The following is a 14,654-nucleotide window of genomic DNA, read 5'->3' as shown; positions in this document are numbered from 1 at the left end:
TGGTAAGATATTATAAACAGAATGTTTTGAAATAATTATATAAAGAAATCAAGACAAGTTTAGAAAACTCCACTTAAACAAAAATCAGAATTTTGGTACTACCTAATGTTAATGCCTGTCCACAGGCTATTTTTGTGACAGGTATTTAGCTATTTAAAAAATCAAATATATTAAAGAGACTAAGGAGCAAGCAGGAGTGTGATTTGACTTGGTGGCTTCTTTAGAGGAAAATACCAACATATATTTGATTTGCCTTGGGCCTGTAATTGAATGAACGTGTTAAGTGATTCTTGTTAAGAATACAGAGAAAGTCAAATGTTGAAATTATGAAGTAAATTTTCTTTACTTACGTATAAGTAGCAGCATCACAATAGCAAATAATAAGAGTGCAATGTATGAAGGCAAAAATTATTTAAAAATACGTGTGAGTTTATATGAGGCCCTCCCTTGGTCGGAGTCAACCACGGATGTTGTGTTCCAGCTGTGTATGTGAAACGCAAGCCTGGGCAGTACGATATAGAGAGCAAGCTGTTGCCCATGTAGCAGGCTCCCCTCTCCACACATCTGATAAATCCAAAGGAACGGTAGAGACCGATACAGTTTGGCACCAGCGGCATTGCAGGAGTTACCAGTCAGCACTGAACTTAATGTAGGACCTCCAGATCTAGACTGGTCATTGGGGCTTATTCCTGAAGCCTTCCCCAGGAGTGGATATAGCCGTAAGACAGTGCAAATTTGAGATCAGAGTTTTCCTTCTCCTTGATGAGCTGCAAACCACGGTTGACAAACCCCATCTGCCTGAAGCGACTGGTTTGAAGGCGCCAGTAACCCCGCCTTTGCCCTTTCTTCTGTCAGTAGAAATAGTTCTGCTAGGCTTAGTAGCTAAGCCACACGTGAGGCTAGGAGCTGGACTTGGTTGTCAGAGGCTATTTGAGACACACACCTTTGGGAGCATCCCCACCACCACCCCTGACTATAACAACCTTAAGGTAATATAGCTGAGCACCGTATATTACAACATAACAGTGGCCTCAATGTCCATAATTGACATGGATGGCACAAATAGTTTAAAATACTTTATCCACATAGCTAAAATCAAGTTTTGGATAACCAGCATTACTGATTCGCCAAAGTTTAAGTGATAATAGAACTTGGTAATGGTTACAAAATCATTTGCAATGTCTCCAGAACCCATATGGCGTCAGTTTTGAGGAGGATCAAAATGAATGAGATTGCTTACTTCCAGATATTCAATGCTAGTTTCAGGGATATCCCTGGTGAATCTATTTTTATCAGCATCTCACTTCTATTTTTAGATAGTTAAATCCTGCACACAAGTCATAAACAATCATTTGCTCTGCCAAATACACATAAATGTCTAAAAGTTGTTTGGTAATAGATTTGCCTCAGTAGTAAAATTCTAATAAGAACAAAGCCCAAGGCACAACACAAAATGAGAATTAGCAGCAGGAGCAGGCCATGTGGCCCTTTGAGACTGCTCCACTATTGATTTATGACTGGTTTTGCACTTCAGTGCCACTATCCCCAAATCCCTTGTAATCCTTAATATCTAGAAATCCACTGTTCTCCATTTTGGATAAACTCCATTTTGTTCTCCATTTTGAATGAACTCATCCAGATAGATAATTAGCATTAGACAGCAACCTTGCCATTTCCTTAGCATTTGTCTGTCTTTATCAATGCTGAGTTGCTAGCTCGACACTCAACCAAGCACAGATGCAAGCAGCTGGCCGGGTTTGAACCGAGGATAATTTGCCTCGAAGTCCGGTGCTGATGCCGTTACACTACCGGCTGGCTAATTTACCAACCCTGGAGTGAAAAGGTTTCTCCATCTCTGTCCTAAATTGCAGAAATCTTATTCTGAGATTGTGATCCCTGGTTTTAGACTTCATCCTGTTACCAAGTAAAATTTCACAAGGTTCAATAAGCTCTTCTCTCAATGTATTTGAGTTTCATAGAATAAGGGGCCTGTCCACGTATGGCAAATCCACCATCCCAGGAACAAGTCTTATAAATCTTCGTTGCAGGTTAAATATATATATTTTTTCCTGATAAGGTGATCTAGAACAAACACAACACTTTACATGTTGGCTCAACAGACCCTATATAATCACAGTAAATCTTTTTTACTACTGCCACAATAAAAGGCCATGTACCATTTGCTCTCCCATCTGCTTGCTGCACCTGCACGATGAAACATTTTCAGTTCAATGGATAGATTGTGGATTACAGAATCTGCGGTGTGGGAAGTGGTGGGAGAGAGGTAAGCTCAGACAGGGAAGGAGTTAGGCTGGGCTCACGAGGGGTGTGGGGGTGCAAAGCAGCTAGTCACTCGGAGGCGATTGGGCGAGGCTCTTTGGGTGCAAAATGGGGCGGGACCAGTCAGAGTAGGGCCTGGGCCTGGTATTTAACAGGATCAGTTGATGGGCATGGGAGATGGGTCATTCACAAAGTTGATCAGCCCAGGATAGGGAGGAGGTTAGTCAGAAGAACTGCTAGGCTGGGGTTGGGAGAGGCTTAGAGAGGCCAGAAGGATAGGGTGAGAATGAGGTTGGTGAGTGAGGGTCTGTCAGAAAAATTATTGGGACAGGGTCAAAGAGATGTCAGTTGGAGAGGAGTTAGTGGAAACTGGCGTGTCTTAATGGAGCAAACACGAGGAAATCTATAGATGCTGGAAATTCAAACAACACACACCAAATGCTGATGGAACACAGCAGGCCAGGCAGCATCTATAGGAAGAAGCACTGTGAACATTTCGGGCCAAGACCCTTCGTCAGGACTAATTGAAAGGAGAGATAATAAGAGATTTGAAAGTAGTGGGGGGAGGGGGAAATGCGAAATGATAGGAGAAGACCGGAGGGGGTGGGATGAAGCTAAGAGCTGGAAAGGTGATTGGCGAAAGTGATACAGAGCTGGAGAAGGGAAAGGATCATGGGACGGGAGGCCTCGGGAGAAAGAAAGGGGGAAGGGGGGAGCACCAGTGGGAGATGGAGAACAGGCAGGGTGATGAGCAGAGAGAGAGAGAAAAAAAAACGAACTACTAAGTCAAGTTTATTGTCATTTCAACGATGAACTGCTGTTACAGTACACAGTAACAGTGAAACAACGTTCCTCCAGGACCCTGGTGCTACATGAAACAACATGGAACTACACTAGACTATGTGAGACAGCACAAGGCTACACTAGACTACGTAAAACAACATAAAACTGCACTAGACTACAGACCTGCACAGGACCACACAAAGTGCACAAAACAGTGCAGGGCAGTACAGCAATTAATAAACAAGACAATAGGCACAGTACAGGACAAATTTCAATATAATAATAAATGATGTAGATGTCAGTGTAGACTCAGAGTATTGAGGAGTCTGATGGCTTGGGGAAAGAAACTTGCACAGTCTGGTCATTAGAGCCTGAATGCTTCGGTACCTTTTGCCAGACGGCAGGAAGGAGAAGAGTTTGTGTGAGGGGTGCGTGGGGTCCTTCACAATGCTGTTAAGACAGCACCTGCCTGGAATAAGACCATAAAGGATATACAGTACTGTGCAAACGTCCTAGGCACGCATATATATAGCTAGAGCACCTAAGACTTTGCACAGTACTGTATTTGTCAACGTGGAACGGAGAGCAAGTTTATCAACCTGGCAGGAGTAAAGGATGTTGGGAATGGCAAGGGTGGTGGGGGGGGGGGGGGGGGGGGGGGGAACCAGGTGGCAGAGAAGACTTCCTTCGGTGTGTGAGGCTAGATCCACTTTCAGTTTTGCACACAAGTGATGGTAAAAGCTTGCTCTGTTCACAAACTGGCATCGCTGCTTTTGTGCAGTCAGAAACTTTTGAACGTATGCTTGTCATGTGTAAATTGTACCAGGAATAAAAGACTAAAAATGCCGTTATGGCAAACTTAATACATCTCAATACATCATGTTCAAGGTGATAAAATCTTTAATCCAATGGACCACAACTTCTATAATTTAACTTTTTGTTAGGACCTTCGATGCATTTCACTTCACATCAGTCCTATTTAAATAAATGAGTTTCCTGTAATTGCTACCCAGACCTCAGACCTTCTGCGTTTCAAGCTTTCTAATGGGCAAAGGCCTAATTATTTGACAAAAACCAGATCTTATTAATTACAAAATATTTTACTCTGCCCAGCCTACATAATTAAAAAAAAAAGCTTAATCACTGCACAACCTCTTTCACTTGGTGTGAGCCATTAACCTTTAATAAGCAAAATAAAATTAAACTAAGGTAGAGAGGCAGAGATATTGGAGAGGGCAAATCCAGGAATCACTGCAAGTTTCACTGCAGGTCAATAAGGTCGCAACAAAAAACAAGCCTCCAATGATAAGGAAATAGAGAAGAGACGGGTAAGTAGGAGAAGGAGCAGACTACTCAGCCCTTCAAGCCTGCCCTACCAGTCAATATAATTATGGCCTGTAGAACACACATTTAAAATGGTGTGGTCACCATAGCGAACGTAGACTGAAATTTAAGATCTTTTACTCAGAGTGTGGTAGGAATCTGGAACTCACTTTCTTAATGGGTGATGGAGGGAGAAGCCCTCACCTACTGTCAAAGTGTTATGTACCCAAAACATTGACTGTTTCTCTTTCGACAGATGCTGCCTGATCTGTTCAGTGTTATCAACATTTTCTGGTTTTATCTCAGGTTGCTACCATCTCGGAATTGGCTTATTATTGTTACATTTACTGAGACAGTGTGAAAAACTTCCCTTGCATACTGTACATACAGACCAAATTATTACACATTTCATTGAGGGAGTACAAGGTAAATGTTACCAGGCTCGGATGTGGTCCAAGTGAGGAGTGAGAGACACTGAAGCAGGTCGTTAGTCCACAGACTTTAATATGAACAGTGGTAAAGGGAAAATAAACAATAAACACTAGGCCAAAACAGGGCCATTAACTAAAACTCTCAAAAGGAACGTGAAGCCTACACTGCGGCTGAAAAGAACATCTAAACATTAGTCTTCAGAGTCCGTTGACTTGAAAGTCCAATATCTCAGAGAAGGCCGAAACCAAAACGTTGCTATGCTCTGTCCAAGTCTCGACAAGCACTATGACGACGTATGGAGTAAATATCGTGATTAAATAATAATTAGCTGACACGTGCAAATTCACAAGCGCAATTGCCGTATCTACTGCACTGCTGAATCATGGTTGTGACATTAAAACAATAATAATGCAGAATAAAGTTTAACAACTACACAGAAAGTGTAGTGCCAGTAAACAATAAGGTGCAAGATCAGAAAAAAGGCAGATTGCGAAGTCAAGAGTAGAAGCTGTCCTTGAGCCTGGTGGAACGTGCTTTCAGGATTTTGTATCCTCCACCCAGTGGAAGAGGGGAAAAGAGAAAATGTCTAGGGTAAGTGATTATGCTGACTGCTTTACTGATACAGTGAGAAGTTTTTGATTTTCATCTCATTTAATATGTGCTTACATGAACTTGATACCTTCACTTTATAAGGGAACTGGGAAGAGACATTAGTCTCATACCTGAATTTCAACTGGTATCAAAATAATGCGGCAAAAGGCCTTATTCTGCATCAATTTCCAAGGCTCTTTTCTACAGAAAGGGTGTAGAGGCACTGAAGAGTGTGCAAAAATGATTTACAAGGCCAATACCAGAACTAGTACCAGAAAGGTAAAACTGCGGCAATGATAATATTATGAGATCATGCTTTCACTTACACAGAAATAACTTAACTAATGGCAATTAATATACAATAGTCACCAAGAAATCAAATCGGCATTTAGCAGAAACATCCATTGTGGTGAGAAAGGGGAACTCATTATTAATTTGTTGTTGTTCAGTCAAGTCCGACTCTTTGTGACCATAGGGTTTTCATGACAAGAAACGGAAGTAGATTGCCAGGCCTTTCTTCCGCGCAGATACTCCTGCTGCCCAGTTGGGATCCAGTTGGCCGGGTTTGAACTCAGAACCAACTGCTTTGAAGTCCAGTGCTGATGCAACTACACCACCAGCCGGCCCAAGATGAAAAGTGAGGATAGGGAAAGGGGAAACAAAACGGGCATACAGTGTGAGGAAGAAGTAAGCAGAGGGTTAAAATGGGAGGTTAGAGTTAGATGAGCAAGACTTGTTTATATCTCAAGTTGAGCATAGAGGCTGTGTAGACCTGCTCCTGTACTGTTTATTCTGCCATCTCTATGAAGTTATGTGATCAGGCATAAGAAGTTAAGGGTAGCTCCTTTTTCCTTAAATCAACATGGCTTTCTGCTCATTGTGGTCCTCCAGTCAAGCTGCAACATTCTTTGTGATTTGCACTAACTGTCAAGTAGTCCGCTGCTGAAATGTCATTCCATTAAAGTCATGGAAGCCAGTTACCATACACTGCATCAAGCACACTCAACTGAGAAGAAGCTTCTAACTCAGGGCAAGTCCAGCTCCAACAACTGTTAGGTGTTAGCTACAAAAATTCCTTTGTCCTCATAACACTGGACAAAATTTCATGCCAGCATCAAACCCTGGTTGGTTTGCTGGTGCAGCTGCAATCCTAAATGAGGATAAACTTCATAGTGGCAGAGCTTTGCATCTCATAATGTCATCATGTGGCTAGCCCGGAATAAAACTACTGAAAATAAACTTTGACAGCCCACAAAGCCATGTAGATTGGTTTTGCCACCTGCCAAAATTGGCAAGAATTTTGATTCAGAATGTCCTTGATAAAGAATTTACTCACTTAGAAACACTTTACATTGGGAGATCAGAGGTGGAGTGCACCAGCAACTTTAAATTCCTCGGTGTTACCATATCAGAGGGCCTTGGGCCCTACACGTAAGTGTAATTAGGAGAAAAGCATGGCAGCGCCTATACTTCCTTGGAAATTTGTGAAGATTCAGCATGGCATCTAAAACTTTGACAAACTTGTGTAGATGTGAGGTGGAGAGTATATTGTCTGGCTGCATTACAGCCCCATAGGGTTAGGGTTAGGGTTAATTCTGCAAAAAGTAGTGGATGTGACCCAGTCCATCACAGGTAAAGTCTTCCCCACACTGAGCACATCTACACAGAGCGTTGTTGCAGGAAAGCAGCATCCATCATCAAGGACCCCTGCCTCCCAGGTCATGTTCTCTTCTCACAGGTGCCATCAGGAAGAAGGTACAGGGGCCTCACAATTCACACCACCAGGTTCAGGAACAGTTAGTAACCCTGAACTGTCAGGCTCTTGAACCAGACGGGATAACTTCACTCAACTTAATTTGCTCCACCACTGAAATGTTCCCATAACCTATGGACTCAAATTCAAAGACTCTTCGTATCATGTTCTCAATATTTATTGATTTATTATTATTATTTCTTTTTTTTCTTTTGTATTTGCATAATTTATTGTGTTTTGCAAATTGGGTGTCTGCCCTGTTGGGTGTGGTCTGTCATTGATATTATGGTTATTGGGCTTACTGAGTATGCACGCAAGAAAATGAATCTCAGGTTTGTATATGGTAACATTTAAGTATTCTGATAATAAATTTGCTTTGAACTTTCTAAAACACTGTCACAAACTCAACAATCCCAACAGAATTTTCTATCATAAAGTAACAGTAAAGGTAAATTACCATTCCTTTCCTTTAAAATGGCAGAGCTTGCTGTTACTACACCAGATCTGACCTGGCACAGTTTCAGCAGACCTATTTCCCAACATACCTGCTGAGAAATTCAATAAGTTTGTTCTTCAGTGAGGAGTCTGGCCCCAAAGCAGAGCTGGGAAATTACTGATAGAACTTAGCTAGCAAGTTCCACACTACTACATTTGTGTTGTAGCCCCAAACTCTTTACATAACCTAAGATGAATGCTGACAGTTTGATGCAGAACTGCCAGCATTTCTCAGAAAGTACTGGCCTAATATCCTGGTTTCTATTAATTCTTTCTCTTTTCCCTACAGTTTAGCCTGGCACTCCATGACTTTTAGGGCATTTCTATCACAATCTTACTCACCACACATGATTAAGTTTCAGTTCAGGAAAGGTGTTGGCCTGTTTTTGGAAGCTGCATTCTGTGGCTAACAGTGTAAAGAGCGCTCAGAGATAGCTCAAGTTGCAAAATTTCATCCAAGCTGCTCTCAGCCACTTGCAGTCAATTTTAAAATTACCAATGCAAGATGCTTGGGAACAGATCGCCTGTTGACTTCTGGCATGAAAAACAACAGATGCTCTAAATAAATTCAAAGCAGTTAGAAAAGAGTGAAAACAATTTCAGAAAATGAACGCTGAACAAAATAGTCACTCAGCCTTGAAGGTTAGTATTTCCAGTATATTTAATATAGGAGGGCACCACAGCCCAGTTGGGTTTAATATAGGAGGGCATCACAGCCCAGTTGAGTTTAATATAGGAGGGCATCACAGCCCAGCTGAGTTTAATATAGGAGGGCATCACAGCCCAGTTGAGTTTAATATAGGAGGGCATCACAGCCCAGTTGAGTTTAATATAGGAGGGTATCACAGCCCAGTTGAGTTTCTCTTTATTTGATATGCAGATATACTCACTTCACTGGATAGCAGCCTGGAGACTGAATACTGATGGCCTTCAAATCAACATTTTTTAAGATCAGCTAATCCACTGAAGGAAAATGGAATTTTGTGATCTACCTCTGAACACATTTACTGATCTGTTTGGAAATTCACCAGTTCAGAATGCCCACTCTGACAATAACTAAGCAAATTCTGGTTAGGTTGAGTTGTCCTCCAATCTTGGCAATTTACTTGCAAACATTCTGTCACCAAATTGTCAAGATCAGAGAACAACTCAACCCACCCAACTACTACCCAAGCTACACATTTTCAGAATTATTTCTAAGCAAGTTCTAGCTGAGAATTTTGTTCTTCATTATCAGATACCATTTATTCTTGTTCCATCAATGTTGCCCAAGCACATTGAAGGTTCTGATTCGTACTGATCCAGTTTGTCCTTCTTGCATTCTTGTGATATTGTCCACATCCTTTGAAAATGAAAAGCTTATTGAATCACTGCAATACTGTTCATTTCTGTCAGAGATAACAATCCCCACAGAATTTTCTATCATAAATACATTGCTTCTTACATGATAAATGTGTGAATTTCTGAATTGCAAACCTGGCTGCTTAAGAATAAGGAAGAAAAGATTATGTTTCTGGGTTGGGTATAGTGTTGTAGAATCATTCCAAAGTGTCTGGGATGAAGTTTTAACTTAACGCTGGATAATAAGGTTGGGTTGAGTTGTTCTCTGATCTTGGCAATTTACTTGCAAATGTTTCATCATGATCAGGAGCACCCTGATGATGTCTCCTTGTATGGTGACAAAACCCATGCAAGTAAATTGCCAAGACCAGAGAACAACTCAACCCAACCACCTGAACTACGCATTTTCCAAATGATTTCCAATCAAAACTATTCCTTCAGTATCCCACAAGATGCTATTTTACTCTTATGCCATAATCCAAATTGTAAGATATTAATTGATTTGCATAACAAGTACACACTTATCAATGTAGTCAATTGTAGAAATAGGCAACTACATGTTGTATTTGAAGATTGGGATGGTATTATTCTAAACGAGGTTGCACTGGTTCATCCTGTTATCTATACAAAAAGGGCATCATGTTTACATACTAGTGTCAACTCTAAACTTGCCAATCATCTCCCAGTTAACGAGTTCAGAGGAAGATACTAAAAGCTGTTGGGCAAAAAAAGTCTGTGAAGATACAGATCACCATGTCCAGGAACCTACATTGACATTTCTTTTGCTCTGTCGCTGTAACTGGGACAAGGGCTTTGACCTCCTTAACCAATATCTGTGTGATCTCTGCCTTTGTATCTGAGCACCCTTGTAATGAAAGATGTGGTAGTACAGCGCACTTAGTTAGTGCAGCCAATTACTGGTTTCCTCAGTGAATTGAGATTTCACTGTCTGCCTCAGCCTGGCTGTGCTCTCCACTATGTACAGGCGAGCTTACTGACTTTGTCATTGTTTGCTGAGTATTGCACAACTTAGTGAAGAGCTGGAAATACAGGAGGAGGAGGAGGAGGTAGATAAGGAGTTGGACAAAATGCAACTAGGCCACAACCAATAGTGCCTACAGCAGATGCCCGTTGTAGGTGGATTAATTTGGAAAGTAAGCAGAAAAAATTCACAAAAATGTTACCAGGTTTGTAGTGCTTGAGAGAGTGGATTTGCTGGGGCTTTTTAATCTTGAAGTGTAGGGGCTAAGGAGTGGCCTTATGTACGTATATAAAATCATGAAAGGCACTGATGAGGTGGATGGTCACAGTCTTTTTTCGACTGTATAGGAGGCCATAGCTTTTGAATGAGAGGGGAAATATTTTAAGAGGACCTGAAGGGCAACTATTTCAGGGTGGTTGGGTATAAAGCCATAAGATATAGGAGCAGAATTAGGCCAGTTGGCCCATTAAGTCTGCTCCACCATTTCATCACAGCTGATCCAATTTTCCGCTCAACCCCATTCTCCTGCCTTCTCCTCATATCCCTTCATGCCCTGACCAATCAAGAATCCATCAACCACTGCCTTAAATATACATAAAGACATGGCCTCCACAGCTGCCTGAATTTCACAGATTCACCACTCTCTGGCTAAAGAAATTCCTCCTCATCTCTGTTCTAAAAGGACACCCTCCATTATGAGGTTGTGTCCTCTGGTCAGACTCTCCTACCAAAGGAAACATCCTCTTGACATCTACTCTATCAAGGCCTCTCACCATTCAATAGGTTTCAATGAGGACACACCTCTTTCTTCTGAATTTGAGTGAATGCAGGCCCAGGGCTATCAAACGCTCTTCATATGACAAGCCATTCAATCTTGGAATCATTTTGTGAACCTCCTTCAAACCCTCTCCAGTTTCAGCACATCCTTTCTAAGACAAGGGGCCCAAAACTGCTAAAGTGAGGCCTCACCAGTGCTTTATAAACTCTCAACATTATATCCATACTTTTATAGTCTAGTCCTCATGAAGTGAATGTTAACATCACATTTGCCTTCCTAACCTCAGATTCAACTTGCAAATTGATCTTAAGGGAATCCTGCACAAGTCCCTTTGCACCTCTGTTTTTTGCATTTTCTCTCCATTTAGAAAATAGTCATTCTTTCATTTCTTCTATCAAAGTGCATGCCCATACACTTCACAACACTGTATTCCATCTGCCATTTCTTTGCCCATTCTCTTAATTTGTCTCGGTCCTTCTGTGGACTCTCTACTTCCTCAAAACTATCTGCCCCTCCATCTATCTTCAGGTCATCAGCAAACTTTGAAACAATTCCATCAATTCCATCATCCAAATCACTGGCATATAACGTAAAAAGAATTGGTCCCAACACCGACACCTGTGGAACACCACTAGTCACTGGCAGCCAACTAAAAAAGGCTCCCTTTATTTCCTTCTTTGTCTCCTGTTAAGCAAGCTCATGTGTGGCACCTTGTCAAAGGCCTTCTGAAAATCCAAGTACACCACATCAACCAATTCTCCTTTGTCTATCCTACTTGTTATTTCTTTAAAAAATTCCAACAGATTTGTCAGGCAAAATTTTCCCTTGAGGAAACAATGCTGGCTATGGCCTATTTATCATGTGCCTCTAAGTACCCTGAGACCTCATCCTTAATGATTGACTTCAACACCTTCCCAATGTCAGGTTTCCTTTCTTCTGCATCTCTTCCTTCTTGAACATTTGCCATTTTCCAGTCTTCCAGAACCATTCCAGAATCTAGTGATTCTTGAAAAATCATTACTAATGCCTCCACAATCTCTTCAGCCACCTCTTTTAGAACCCTGGGTGTACACCATCCGGTCCAGTTGACTTATCTACTTTCAGACCTTACAGTTTCCCAAGAACCTTCTACCTACTAATGGTAACCGCACACATTTCATGACCCCAATACCTGGAACATCCACCACACTGCTAGTGTCTTCCACAGTGAAGACTGATGCAAAATACTTACTCAGTTTGTCCGCCATTTCCTTGTCCTCCATGACCACTTCTCAGGCACCGTTTTTCAGCAGCTCAATGTCCACTCTTGCTGTGGTATGTAAAATAAGCGGAAGGGATAGATTTGGGTACAATTACAACATTTAAAATACTTTTGGACAGGTACATAGATAGAAAAGGTTTGGAGACATACAGTATGGTCCAAATGCAGGCAAATGGGAACAGCTCATGTAGGCAACTCAGCTGTGAGTGGGTGGAACAAAAGGCCCATTTCAATGCTAATGGCTCTATGACAGTATGATCAGAATAGAAATTTGTGTACCAGGCAGGCTGTACTTGGAGGCCCTCTCAAGAGCCATTTAATGGCCACCAATCTTCATTAAATACATTGCACTCTTGGTTCAAACCACTCACAGGCTTCTGTTATTGGTATTAATTTCATGAGGTCAAGAGACCAGTTTGACCAATAGATGGTTTACATAAGAATATAAGAAATAGGAGCAGGAGTAGGCCATCTGGTCATCGAGCCTGCCCCGCCATTCAGTAAGATCATGGCTGATCTGACCATGGACTCATCTCCACCTACTTGCCTTTTCCCCATAACTCTTAATTCCCCTACTGTGCAAAAATCTATCTAACCTTGTCTTCAGTATATTTACTGAGGTAGCCTCCACTGCTTCATTGGGCAGAGAATTCTACAGATTCACCACCCTCTGAGAAAAGCAGATTCTCCTCATCTCCATCCAAAATCTATTCCCCCGAGTCTTGAGGCTATGTCCACTAGTTCTAGTCTCACCTATCAGTGGAAACAGCTTTCCTGCCTCTATCTTATCTATCCCTTTTTGGGTTTATGGGTCCAATCTTGACCTCATGTGCTACCTGGGTGGAGTTTGCATGTTCTCCTTGTGATTGTGTGTGTTTCCTTTAAGTGCTCCATTTTCCTCCACTTTTCAAAGATGTGTAGGTTGTGAGGTTAATTGGCCACTGTAGATTGCCACTATTGACTGGGGCTCCCGAAAAATTGATAGGTAGCTGTGATTGCATTGGGATGAAAGAGACATTGTGAAGTGCCATTTTATCTGACATTGAAAGTGTAAGTGTTGTCCTCTTATCAGGAATTGATGGGAATCTTGTGAATGGAATGGGATTACGTGGAGTTAATTTAAAATAGATTCTTGATGCCCACTGTGGACTCAGTAGGTAAAGCAACCTGTTTTCCATGTGGTTTGATTTTAGCTGAGATATAGAATCTGCTAGATCAGAATCAGAATCAGAATCAGACTTTAATCGCCAAGTACCTGTGCACATACAAGGAATTTACTTCCGGCAGATGTTGTCTCTCTGCTCATAACAATAATAATGATAAATATAAATGAAAATATAGATTATACATACAGGTAGTGCAATCCAAGTAATAGTTAGCTGACAGTTAACCGGCAGTTAACTGTTCAGCAAAGTGACCGCAGTAGGGAAAAAACTTCTCCAGTGCCTATTAGTCTTAGTCTGGAGGGATCTGAAGCGCCTACCAGACGGAAGCAGATCAAACAGTCCATGCGCAGGATGGGAGGAGTCCTTTATGATGTTCCCCGCCCTCTTCTTCAACCTGGAAGAGTACAGGTCCACAATAGAGGGCAGGGAGGCTCCAATGATGCGCTCGGCAGTCCTCACTGTGCGCTGTAGTCTGGTTCTATCCTGCTTGGTGGCGGCTCCAAACCACACAATGATGGAGGTGCACAGGACAGACTCAATGACTGCAGTGTAGAATTGCAGCAGCAATTCCTGAGGCAGACCGTATTTCCTCAAGAGTCGCAGGAAATACATCCGCTGCTGGGCCTTCTTCAGGATGGAGCTGATGTTCTTTAATTCTTTAATTTGGTATGTAACTTGGGATGTTATAAGTATTAATCTACAAATAGAGTACTGATGTTTAGAAATGGCACTAGGCACATTTGGAATACTGTCCAATATAGGCATTTTTTTAAATCTATCTATTTATTTATTGAAAAACAATGCAGAACAGGCCCTTGTGGCCCTTTGAGCCATGCCACCCAGCAAACCCTGATTTAACCCTAACCTAATCAGGGAATAGTGTTACATTAGCCGACTAACTGGTACTTCTTTGGACTGTGGGGGGAAACCGGAGACCCTGGAGAGAACCCACATGGAGACAGGAAGAACGTTCAAACTCCTTACAGACAGGCAGGAATTGAACCTCGGTCGCCTGTACTGTAAAGTGTTGTGCTAACCACCACACCACCGTGTTGAAGCGCACATTAATAAACCTAAAAGCGGATTGAAAGTACTGGCTTGTTTTCTTTATGCACGTACTGCAGATGCAGAACAATGGGAATCATGTTGGTAGTTTGTTTGCACATATTGAAATATACTCAGCTAACACATCATGCTGTCAGTGGGCAATGCTGATTTTATGCCATGCTTCCATTTTCATGTTCCATGCTTCAGGCAATGATTTGTTTTAACCTCAGACAGCTCATATATTCCTGCTTCTTAGGTAGTCCCCGAGGATCAAAGATGAAATTCAAACAGCATGAAAAAACACAACCAACATTGTTGAAGAAATCAACAAATATGGGTTTGTTCTTGCTTCAACTCTATGTTTTAAGTGTTGTGATAGTAGATTTTATTTAATTTAAGACCTCTGTACAAACCAGTTGCTC

General features: G+C 41.7%; 1 long non-coding RNA gene across 2 annotated transcripts in view; it reads left to right on the top strand.

The window, feature by feature from the left end:
* LOC140734840 (uncharacterized) overlaps nt 1-14,654 on the top strand; it is a 37,000-nt gene that overhangs the window by 9,769 nt on the left and 12,577 nt on the right. The window contains exon 3 of one of the 2 annotated variants that reach the window (XR_012100626.1): nt 14,489-14,569. The exons of the other annotated variant lie outside the window; for it this stretch is intronic. This is a non-coding gene — a long non-coding RNA (uncharacterized lncRNA). The remainder of the gene's footprint in view (nt 1-14,488; nt 14,570-14,654) is intronic. 2 annotated transcript variants of the gene reach the window in all.

The sequence above is a fragment of the Hemitrygon akajei genome, chromosome 10, assembly GCF_048418815.1.
Source record: "Hemitrygon akajei chromosome 10, sHemAka1.3, whole genome shotgun sequence".
Taxonomy (NCBI): domain Eukaryota; kingdom Metazoa; phylum Chordata; class Chondrichthyes; order Myliobatiformes; family Dasyatidae; genus Hemitrygon; species Hemitrygon akajei.
Note: the sequence above shows the minus strand (reverse complement) of the source record. Positions and strands in the feature narration are given on the sequence as shown.